The sequence below is a fragment of the Tupaia chinensis genome, unplaced genomic scaffold, assembly GCF_000334495.1.
Source record: "Tupaia chinensis unplaced genomic scaffold, TupChi_1.0 Scaffold000077_1, whole genome shotgun sequence".
Classification (NCBI taxonomy): Eukaryota; Metazoa; Chordata; class Mammalia; order Scandentia; family Tupaiidae; genus Tupaia; species Tupaia belangeri.
In genome coordinates this window covers 1918446-1930779 of record NW_006159538.1, presented here as the reverse complement: position 1 = coordinate 1930779, position 12334 = coordinate 1918446, and the positions used below count along the sequence as shown (strand labels likewise).

Genomic DNA, 12334 nt, shown 5'->3' with positions numbered 1-12334 from the left:
TACACCAGCCGTGCGCACAATTCATACCTACACTACTTCATCTGAAGGTCGCTAACTTCTCTCAAGGAGAGCTTCATAGCCACTGTATAATGGGACAAACACAAATTCATTCTCTCTAAAACACCACGAAGGGGAACTTGTACTGAAACGAAGAATAAGTGAGAAAGTGTCAAAGCCAAAAGAGAAGAAGTTGAAACTTTAATGACAGCACGGAGAAAAGTTTTAGCAACTGGGTTCCTGACAGGGGATAACAAGCAGGCACTCCAGCAGCCATCGCACTTCATTTCAGTTCGGAGTAACCAAATAGCCGAACTCCCAAATAACAGTGCCCTTGGGACTGTGCCTCAAAGAGGTCGGAACTCGTGTGTCAGCCACAAAAGCAAAAAGCAGACTGTGAGTAATGCTCTGCGTTCTTACGGACGTCGTTTTGCAAAAGGACGAGGCACTGTCCCCGGACTTGAAACGGAAGGAGAATAACCTTACATTTCATTGGCATCTGCGCGTCATCCTGTTGAGAAGACCACAGCGGTAGCGACAGTAGCAGCACACAACACCGTCACAAAGGAGGTGGGGGAAAGTGGTAAAAATGCATGAACTTTTTTTACAAAGAAAAATAAAGATAAATCAAAAATAAGTTTTACAGACATGCCTTTCCTGGTGCGGGAAAGTTCATTTTAAAATGTGCTCCTGCTGTCTAAGGTGCTAAGCCGAGCGAGGCAGTGCGTGGCTGGAGTCTGCATGCTGATAAGAGAAGGCTGATGTACTTACAGTGACAGAGGGCAGGCTGCGGGAGAGAAGCTGTTTGTGTTAGCCTGCGAGTTACCCAGGGCTGCAGTGAGAGCAGGAGGGAGGAGTGGGAGTGCCAGTCTGCGTACACCTTCACCGCGTCTCATTACATCTGCCAGCCTCTCTCTCCCTCTCTCTTTCATTTCCACATTCCCTTTGTTCCTGAAAAAAAAAAATCTACACGTCACATCAGAGTCCCCAGATGCAGTCTACACCAAAGAAAAAAAAATGAATAATTCAATCAAACTGTGCATAGTCTCTAAGGCAATAAATCTATTGCACTTAAAGAAACGAAGGGTAATTACCACCATGGAATTAGAATAAGGCCAAAGACCAGAGATGTCACCGAGGCTCCGGGTAAACTCCCTGGTCAAATAAAGTTTCATTTATTTCATCTTTTTGACATGTCAAATGGAAAGTCAGAGGAAGAATTTTAACTTCTGTTAGAAGGGTATTCACTTCTTTTTAAAAACAGTATACAAAAGGGGTGGGGGAAGAAGAGGAGGAAAATCCTGGCACATAGTACCTCGCTCAAAAAGCTCCCAAGGGCAGCAGCACAGAGCCGGCGCCGAAACAGACCAAGACAATGAGTGTCCGTGGAGCCTGTCCAGGGTCCATTTCTCCTCTGCTCCCCCTCCTCCACTCCCCTCTAATCAGACACGGATCCCTCCACTCTCACCCCCACTGCCGCTCTGCAGAAGGGCAGCTGGAGTCTGGGAACCTTACCTGCAGCACCAAGACCTAAGAGAAATCGCGCTCCCCTGCCACCAATACCCCATGCCATCCCCGCGCACCCCTCGAAAGTCCCGAAACCATCTACTTCTTCCATCTGCCTAAGAGAAACTGTAAACGGGATTTTTTTCCTCCCCACGATTGAATGGAAGCTCTGTACTGTACTGACTTCTGGATTTGCCCTGAGTTGAGTTTAGGGAATGTCTGGAAAGGGAAAAAAAAGGGGTGGCGGGGAGAGGAGGGGGCAGCTGGAGCCTTGTCCAAGTTAGTCAGAAGGCGGTGTTAGGAAAGCGTCTTCTGGAGGAACAGCTGGGATGCAGACGCTATGGAAATCTGTTCTAGGATCCGTGTCCTTTCGTCCCGGAGGTAAGACTGTGTGCCTATCGCACATTTATTCTTTCACGTCTGTGTCTACCTTCCCACTCCCAAGTACCCCTGCCACTCGGGCTGAGCGGTCATACCCCCGACAAGGGCACAAGCAGTGAATAGCTTTTATTTTTTAGGTCTCTCCACTCATAAACTGTGGGTGTCACTGAAACGAGATTAGCACATCTTCCATGGCTGGTGGCAGAGACCAGACTGTCCTGTCAGTTGCGCACTGACCGAGCCATCTCGGGGGCAGAGCGGCCCTGAAGCCCCAGCCCAGTGGGTGGCTCGGTCTGCGGGCTCAGGTGATGCCAGGGAGGCTCGCGGCGTCCCAAACGGGTTCGGCCGAGGGCTTCCATCGCGTCGCCACTTCCTGCCGCCTACACACGCGCGCGAACGGGGACGCACACACACACACACACACGTTCTGACATTCTGGCCGAACTCCTCATCCAAACTGAAGTCCCTTTTTTAAGTCAATTTAGCCCGCTCGGGAACAGCGGGGAAACTAGCATGTTACGTGGATCAACCGCGAGGGTGCCAACCGTCCGGTTTGGCTGAGCTTTGTTTACGTGCCTAAGTCGCCACCTTGAGGTCGACTGGAAGACTGCGCCCGGCTCGGGGCTGTGGAGACGAACTTGGCTGTTACTGGCCCAGCAACCTCCGCGACCTCCCGGGAATGCTTGAAAGAGAACCAAAGGGAGAGCGCCCAGCGGGCGGATGCGCAGAGCCAGGCACCTCCTGCCCTCGAGGCCCGGGCCGAGGGCAGTGAGAGCCAGAAGAGCAAACTAGCTGAAGCCACAGCCGGGAACAAGCGAAGGCACACACTCCCAGCAGAGTACAAGGCTTGGGACCAAAGGAGTCTGCAGCTCCAAGGCAGGGGCTGCGGCTCCGAAACTTCAGGCAGTAGCTCCCAAGGCAGGGCGGAGGGTGGGAGCAGCTGCGACAACTGGCAACCTCGGCTCCGGTCCCAACCTAGGACCGAGCCCCCTTTTGGGGTGAGCTCCACTCCGGACAGACTCCGCACTCCCCCGGGCTCTTCTCACGTTTGCCCTCCACCTTCGGGACAGAAGACAAAGGGGCCAGGCGAGCGGCCAGATCGAAGGTCATAAATGGGGGTCTCCCAGAAGAGAATTGCGTGCAGGCTAGGGACGCCCAGGAGGTCGTGCCGCCTGCTGCGAAGGCTGGACGCTTCTCACCTCTATATTCGCCCATTTCCCAGGAAATCAATCCTTCTGAGTGTGTAACAGTAGATTCGGTAAAATGATGATTGTTATTTATAGCAACAATTTTCCATTTTCCCCTCTACATCTTATAGAAGCCCTTTTTCATGCACCGTTTTTTGGTACACGCATGCCTTGCACTAAAAGGACACCAGGCTTAAGGACCCCCTAGCTAAATCCTGAAATAGCTTATTGTGGTTGTTCTTTGTTACTCCTGAACACACCCTCCAAGGCTTTGGGATATCTGCAAGGCCACACCAGAGCTCCCTGGTGAACTGTGCCCCAAGGGTGCCTCTGCCCTTTCCATGTTTAAACAGAAGGCTTTACCAAAGGAGATGAGTCCTACATATCCCCCAAAAAGGACCCTCAGAAACTATTTTGTGTTATATAGACGTAAATCAACCCTGACTCCAAATGGGGTCTTTTAGTATTTTGATAGGCACAATATAAACAATGAAATAAATTAAAATTTAAAAAGTAGAACCACAGCAACGGTGCAAATGGACAAGAAGTGTCATAAACAAGAAGCAACAGGCCCTCAAGCCAGATCCCAGCCCCTGCTTCATGAGAGTCTAGCAAATTAACATTGGGTCACTCCTCTACTCATGCGGAAGGCTGAGTGTTATTGAATACAGAACTGAATTTTCACAGGGAATCCCAATTATAGAAACACCTGCGCTAAGTAATGCTATTCTAATCCACTATGAAAACCTTAAGTACGTAATAGCCCTCAAATCATCTCATTTCACAGTTGCAGTGGCCTGGGCCAACCTCATGGAAGAATATTAGACTTCTACAATGTCCCTGGGGCCTTAACTCGGAGGGACCTTGGTTTTGCCATACATATTCCTGGCAGTTCATTTTATCTTAAATGGAAGGAAAACACATATTCCTGGCAGAAACTAAGCCTGGATAGAAATATTTAAAGAGAAATCCAGTGACTACAAAACTGGAACATAAATCCCATGTGCAGTCAAGGACCAATTTCATGATTTTTAAACAAAAAATTCTAACAACATTGGAATCGTCACAATTCAGTCTGTGTGCTCCATTTTACTCTAAGTAGAATATTAATGGCAAAATATAATGAAGCAAACCACCATAAATAGGGAGTAGGAAATAGAAACTAAAACTGTAAAACCCTACCAATTTCCCAAAAACACTTTTGCTATATCTTTTTAATACTAGACCTAATGTTTTTGAAAAGCTATCTAAAAATATATATTTATTCAGATAAATACTGTTTTATCACTTAAGGCTACCAAAACCAACACTACTGAAACATCCAGATGAAAAATGAAAATGTTACCAGTCATTCAAATGTTTCTCCTGTAGTGATACATAGAATTTTGGAGTTTTTATCCTACTGAAAATGATCTAGATAATTACACCAGTAGGCATTCATGCCCCTCCCACCAAACACACACATACACACACACACGCACACAAACACACATACACATATAAAGGAAAAATATGATGAAGGGTCACAGGATAATTTAACCACATAAACTTTATACATTAAAATTCAATGATATTGTGGTATCTCTTCACTATCAAGTAATATCGTTAAAGCATTCATTTTCCTTCATATGTGCCTCTCTGTTTAAAGCAACACTTGCCTTATCCCAAATCTGAGGTTCACCATTCACTAAAATGACTAACGTTCCATTCACTATACATTTTAGCCATACAAGAGACATTTGATAAGTTAGTATAGATCTATTTCAGTACCTAAAAAAAAGATAAGCAAAGAGCACAAAAGAAATGCTAAAAATAAAACTGTTCACTGATAAATATAAAAAATAAAACAAGAATTTACTAATATTCCTAGTTTTAAAAGTCTAATAATTTACCTCAGCAATTTTGTGTTTTATGTATTATGGTGTGCTAGCATTGTGTTTTTAAAACTTAATCTGACTAAATTCGCTAATGTTAAATTTTGTTATTTAAAAATATTTTTCCTAAATCCCAGATTGTTATTTTGAAACTTTTTAATACAAGATTTCAGTTGTGTGTGTGTTTAGATATCACAATTACACTGAGGACTTTTTGCTTGTTCATCACGTTTTTATTCACACTTAAATATTTACTGAGTGTCTAAGATATGCAAATAATTGAAAGTATATTAACTAGGGATTTATCTTTTGCACTTTTATAATAAATATTAGTTAAAAGCTTGTTGCACACATAATGAAAATTACTTTTTATTAAATCTGCCAATAGAAGCATTTTGTTCAATAATTGGTAATGCTATATGAAGCTACTTCATTTTGAGGGGATATACTATTTAAATTATCTCAGTTATTTTAACCAATAAATTATATACATTTTAAAAGAATTATTTATTTCCTTAAATCCATTTGTTATTATTATTATTATTTTAATTTGTCCAGGTCCAGGACTTGAACCATAGTCATGTGTGAGTCTAGCACCTTAACCACCTTAACCACCATGCTACCTGCTGGCCCCAATTATATACATTGCTAAAAGTATAATAGTTAGAAAAACCATCAAAAGATATACTTTTTAAATAACTTCATTTAAGATAGAATCTATAATAATAAAACAACTCCAAGTAATATATCCTACTTTTTCTTTTTAACTTTATTTATTTATTTATTTATTTATTTATTTATTTATTTATTTATTTACCAGGTCTGGGACTCGAACTGCGGTCAGCCATGCAGGAGTCCAGTGACCTTAACCAGCACACCACTTGCCAGCCCCAACAAATTTTACCTTTAAATCAGTTCTAAAAGAAACCTTTAACTATTTCCAATCAAAGTGTTTAATTGAAATAACACTTATGCAAAATTATTCTGTAACTTGTTAAATTTTATGTCTTAACATATACCAAAATTGTACACATAATACAGAGATGTTTACTTCCTTTAATCAAATATGAAAGGTTAAAAAAAAATTCAATGTTCCCAAGAATCTGGATGTTTTTTATTATTTAACTCATTGGATTTTATTGAAATTTTTTGTTTATTTATTTCTTCCACGTGAAGGGGGGCACCACCAACAGGGGTCTTCATGCCACAATCTACCCCAGCTTAAGCCAGCCCAGACCCAGGTGCATGCTGGACATGTACAGGGAGGCCCCAGGATGCAAACCTAGGACCTTCTCATGTGGGCTCAGTATCAGAGTGCTGCATTACTGCTGTACCACCAGCTAGTCTCTTTTACTGAATATTCAGGTTTCCATCAGAGTATTTTGCATATGGTTTGACTATATTATCTTTCAGATGGCAGGGAGGGAGGTTGGCAACAACATTAAGCACCTCCATTCTTGTCTGTTTAAGACAATGGTAAATAAAAAGTTTCATTTGTTCACACCTAGAGTTCTAGAATAGTAGGCTTCTGGGGAAAATATTTAAACTCAAGAGCTAAATACAAAACCTCTTTTAATTGTATACAATATGTTATCAACCTACTTTCAAAGTTGATGAAGTTTAGTACTAAACTGAATATTAAGCAAATAAGTGTTAACTATGTTCACTAGAATTAGCATATTTCAGATTATAGTTTATAAATTTTTAAGAGCATCAGCATCATGATATGGTTGTCATAGAAACTGCAACAATATGTCATTTCAATTAATTTTATATGCAGTGATAAGGCCTACTTCTACAGCACTTCAATATAAGTTTGAAAAGCAAAAAATGAAAAGCAGATTAATAAATACTGAATTTCCAATTTCTACCAGTTTAAAAACTAGTTAATTTTAAGCCTTTTAGACAGAAAAATGCACAAGCATTTTAATTACATGAAAAGATAACAATTTAATAAAGGTTATAAAATGTTTTCCAATGAGTACATTCTGAAAGAAAAGTTTTTATTAACTACCAGCTACTTCTCTTAGTATTCCATACTCTTGTTACTTAGGTCTATTTATAGGTAACAAAAATGATTGGTTATTATGTATTACTTAATTATTAAATTATGGATGCTCTTTCTGTTCTCAAGAGATAGGTGCATTTGCTTTTACATTATAAATTCAGAACAACTAGAGCAGAATTTTAATATTTTTAAAGTAATTATTGCAACAGATCCTTTTCATTTAGAAGGCAGTTACACCATATTATAGCAAAAGCCTTAGTATATCACTGGCAGAGATATTCCATTGACATTAATGGCTTGATTATTGGAATTGAAAAAGCCTATGAAAACAAAGCATATATTTCTTAAAGAATAATTATGGCAAGACATTTGGAGCTCTAAATTAACCTGTTCTTTGGCTAACATACCTTTTCCTTACATTTTCTGTTACTGCACATTTTACTGCTGAATATCCTCAAGAACTCTAAAAATCATTTGAAAAGATACATATATTTAAGTATTAATATATACCATGCATCTTTTTCTTACATACAATATAGCCTGTGTTGCTAATTATTTAAACTAATTATTACAAAGCAGCATCCTCAAAAGATATATAAAAATACTGAATCTTGTGTGTGTATATAAATATACAAATACTATAGGAAATGAATAAAGGATGGTATGTGTGTACTGAAAAAAAAGTCTACAGGAATAATCTAAAGAAGACAAGATGAACATATACAACTTATTCTTCTTGATAGGATTAGGAAGATTCCAAAGAAGCATTTAAATCTCCAGTTTTCCTGACAATTAACAATGAAAAGCAGATGTTTACAAGGCTGTTTCGTATGCTGTCTTAAAAGACGATAAAAGATGGTTTGTGGGTAGTAAGAAGGAAGAGCCAGATAACTGCCTGCCGGGTGTATATTTAAAAAGCATTTTCATTGGCTCAGTTATTGTTAATAGTGAAAGAAAACACTTTGTGCTGCACATACTGCATGACTGTGACTATAGAAAACTGCCATCATAAAGTCCTCAAAAACTCTTAAGATGTAATTTACAAAGATAATAATAACACAGAATTATTTCACTTCTCTGAATGCTACACATTTGCATACCAGGACTGTGTACAATATACTCATAATGCACATTCATAGTAACAAGGACTTCTTAACACTATAACTACAGCATAAGATCGGTGCATTAGACAATCTATCTTACCAAGTTTTACTTATTGGTGTGAAAGTGTTAGTCACAGTAAGCCAGGTGTTAGCTGTCTACAAAATTGAAGACCACATTAACTACTACATCACCATTGTGGGAAAATATAATGATGAGACTGAAAATCATGTGAGCTTGGAAGACAATAACAGTACTAGCTATCTAAGATTATATTGGAAAATGCCAAATGCACAGTTCAAAAGTTGTATGTGACAATCATGGGCCTATATTACAAAAAAAACTTTAAAAATCACTGATGTTTAATTATTTTTATATTATTATTTATTGAACCAGGCACCAAGCTAGGCACTTTTTAAAACTGCTCACTTTCTAAAATACTCATTTAGATATTATTTACTCAAAATAAATTTTAATGAGTCTTCATGAAGCATTTATCTCCTGCCTATAACCTAGTAACTATGTATTCAGTATCTACTACATATACCAAAAATTTCTAATTTCGGTTATTGGCCATGGCTTCTCTTAGTTTTATTCAGTAGAGAATAAATATATCCTAATAAATAGCAGGACTACGGTGGTTCTATTGCCTGAATGAGTTATTTTTTTAAATTTATTCCCAATATGTTCTAGATTAATCAAAATGAAAAAAATATTTTGGAACAAAGAGAACAATTAATCAAAAGGTATACATTATAGTATCTGAACTAGCACAAAGTGAGCAAAAGTAACTATGAAAAAATACTGAATCTAATAAAACATTTACATTTTTAAATTAAGATTTTTAAAATATGAAAAATGCAACAAGATAATTACTTATCCTCATAAATATATTAAATATTCACTAACTCATATGTATTTATCTATGTGAATACTGTTACTGAAATTGAATGTATTTCACTGTGAAGTTTCAATTATCTCTCAAATTATAATAAAGTATGAAATATGTTCATGTATTTGTCTTCAATTTAAAAAGAGTTTTTTTAAATGTAGACTGGTTATTTACATGAGCATTACAATTTATTTTAAGACCACAATACTTAAACATAAAAAAGAAAGCACTACTATGAATCATAACATTTTAGTCCATGATATTATGTTAACTGAGAGATTGTTAAAGTCACCAAGTCACTTTATTACCCAACCTTTACAGTTATGGTTTAATATACAACAGGGAGAAATATGTAAAACTCCTTTGGTTTTCAAAATTGATACTGAGCAAAATATTATCCATTCTAAATTTTGTGTGGAATTCCAATGTTTTTATCCCCATTCTCTTTTCAAAATAGCTTCGTTTACTAGAGTAACATTTTATCCACTAATGTTTAAGAAGTAATTTTACAAAGACAACAAGAGATTTAATTTTATCACTGGTATTTTCACATGAGCATACATTATCTATTTGGGTATGATGATAGAGAAAATTATAAGGACTTCCTGTTTGGCAGGAAGTGAAACACACTGTAATCAGCACTGGAAAACTCTCTATACTTTAGGTTTTCACCAAATTAAATAATTACATTTATATTAAAAAAAACTGTATATACGTATGTGAGAAATATGGTTATGTAACTGTTTTACTTTTTAGTATTTTGACCAGAATTTCAGCAATTTTATGACTCTTCTAAATATAGAAACAGGAAAATGAAATAGCAACCCACCTTTCCTAGAATAGGGCCAATTGATCTGATCTGGGAGAATAAATATAGAACTTGCTGTTGTTTTTTTTCAAACTCAGGAAACTTTTTCTTACCATAATTTTATTTAAGCCACTTGAGCTACCAGCTATCATAATTTTGTACTTGTTCTTGTTTTTAATATATTTCCTACTGTTTCACAAATTTATTTTGTACTGTTATGAAAAATAATATTTCCTTTTTATGACTTGACAAATCTGAGCACCTAAAATATGAACTGTCTTATCTTGCTTTTATCTGCATGCTTATATTTGAGACAGCATGCAAATCTGTTATTTTCTGATGAATAGTACTTGTGAACAGCACATAAGAGGTGTCCCATAATTACAAATTTGTTATTGGTTTCTTTGTAATTAGTATTTCCGAAGCAAATTTATGCATATAATACCTAACATTCTACTGCTCTACAGTTACACTAGGAGTGTTTATGTACTACTATTTTGTGGTCTCCTTAGGTAAACTAAAACACCTAAATTGAGAATACTAAAAGCAATTTATCTGAACTGCATCCAAATGTCTAATTATGGGTGCTAAGTGTCTGGATTTCATGAGTGTCCAGTTTCCAATCATCACAAGTTTTACAACAGATGCATTGGAAGATGCATCAGATACATTACAAGACAAGGTCTTTCAAATGTCACAAGTGGCAATTACACCTGTAAGTAATGAGAGTGATATTTCAATTTTCCTGAACATAGGAATGCACACAAAGATGAGCAAGAGTACTAGACAGTCTTAATATTACCGACTTGTATTAGTTGACTATATGTATGTAGACATTATCCTAAACAAGGATAATTTAATTATAATTTAATTATGATTTAATAAATCACTTTTTTTTAGAGTTTTTTTGCCTTAGGGTACATGCACTTACTGGAGAGAGAGAGACAGAGACAATAAGAGGGAAAGTGAGAAATCATTCCCCAGGGGAGATGGTCATGCCACAATCCCTTCTCCTCCATTCTCCTCCTGGGATCTTGGACAAGCACATGCGCCTGGCATGAGTTTCAGGCCACTGGGTCCAGGACTCAAACTATGGTCGGTCATGTGGGAGTCTAGCGACTATATCCGCTGGCCCCAATAAATCACCTTTCAACAAACCATTCAACTGCAGAGTATTTTTATACAAACTTTATACAAACCATTCAACTACAGAGGATTTTTTCCAGGTTGCCAAATTTGTGATGCCCTGTAACACATTAATAAAACCCTGCATTCTAAGTCATTCCTATGTCCTAATTGCTTTCTCTTTACTATTGAGAAAATGAAAGTGTCTCCTTATAGCAGACCTCCTAAGAAAATCTATACATAAAGATTCACATAAATTCAACCAGACCAAAAAGCACATATCTTGATATTTCTTCTAGATAATATGAAATTATCTGATGTGACACATTTTTTTGCCCCGTACTTGATGTGTTTTAGGTTGTAGAAATACATATATTTTTCACTAATATATGAAAATCAAGAAAGAATTGCTAGGTCGGTTTGTAAAATACTTTATTTTTCTTTTTAAGCCTATTTCTTTCTTCCGTAAGAGGAGAGAGAGAGGGTAAGAGTGAGAGATCACTGTCAAGCTCTTCATGATGCAATCTACGTGGAGTCTCAGCCAGTCAGAATAATAGGGAGACCTGGGATAGGAATCCAAGTCTTTCCCATGTGGCTTCAGCATCTAAAGCATTGCATTATCACTGTGCCACCATAACTGGTCTACTTTTTTGTTTTTTAAGTTTCTAATTTTTATTTTCAATTAATTTTATATCTCTTAAAATAATGCTTATAGGGACCAACAGATGGCTTAGTGATTACATTGCTATACTCCCACATCATTGACTGAGTTTGAGTCCTGGACCAAGTGACCTAAAACTCGTGCTGGGTGCATGTGCGTACGTGCCCAAGATCCCAAGAGGAGAATGGAGTAGATGGGATTGCACTGTGACCATTCTCCCTGGGGAGTGACTTTTTGTTTTCTGACTCTCTGTCTCTCGTTGTCTCTCTAGAAAGCGCATGCACCCTATAGCAAAAATCAAGTCAATGCTTACATTATCACACAATGTAATGCTTTACAATGCTTATTGTGCTTTTTTCATAGTGGAACCAAGTAATATACTATAAAATATATGTCATTTCTTTGACATTTTTGTTTTTCCTCTTTGAAGGCCTTATTTATAAAATGTAGTTACTTTTTTATGGCACTATCATCACTTTTTCCATATGATTTTGTCTATCTATATTACTTTCTAAATTTCACATATATCAGATTACCTATTAATTACTCTTTGAAACTGTGATCATTAATTTTATGTGTCAACTTGGCTGAGTCATGGTGCCCAAATGGTCAAACATTGTTTTTGGTATTTCTTTGTGGATGTTTGTGGATGATCTTGACATTTTCTTAAATTTTTATTTATTTTTTAATTTCTTATTTACATTTAATTGTCATACATCTTTGTGGGGTATGATATGGTTTTTCAAAGCATGCATGAAATTTCTCATAATCAAGTCAAGGATATTGCCATACTC

At 37.3% G+C, this 12334-nt stretch overlaps 1 protein-coding gene across 2 annotated transcripts in view; it reads right to left on the bottom strand.

Annotated features, from left to right (window-relative positions):
• SOX6 (SRY-box transcription factor 6) overlaps nucleotides 1–927 on the bottom strand; it is a 666092-nt gene extending 665165 nt beyond the window's left edge. For both annotated transcript variants that reach the window (XM_027768610.1, XM_027768624.1), the window contains exon 1: nucleotides 769–927. The gene's annotated coding sequence lies outside the window, so the exon portion shown is untranslated. The remainder of the gene's footprint in view (nucleotides 1–768) is intronic.
• Between the last annotated feature and the right edge of the window lie 11407 nt (nucleotides 928–12334).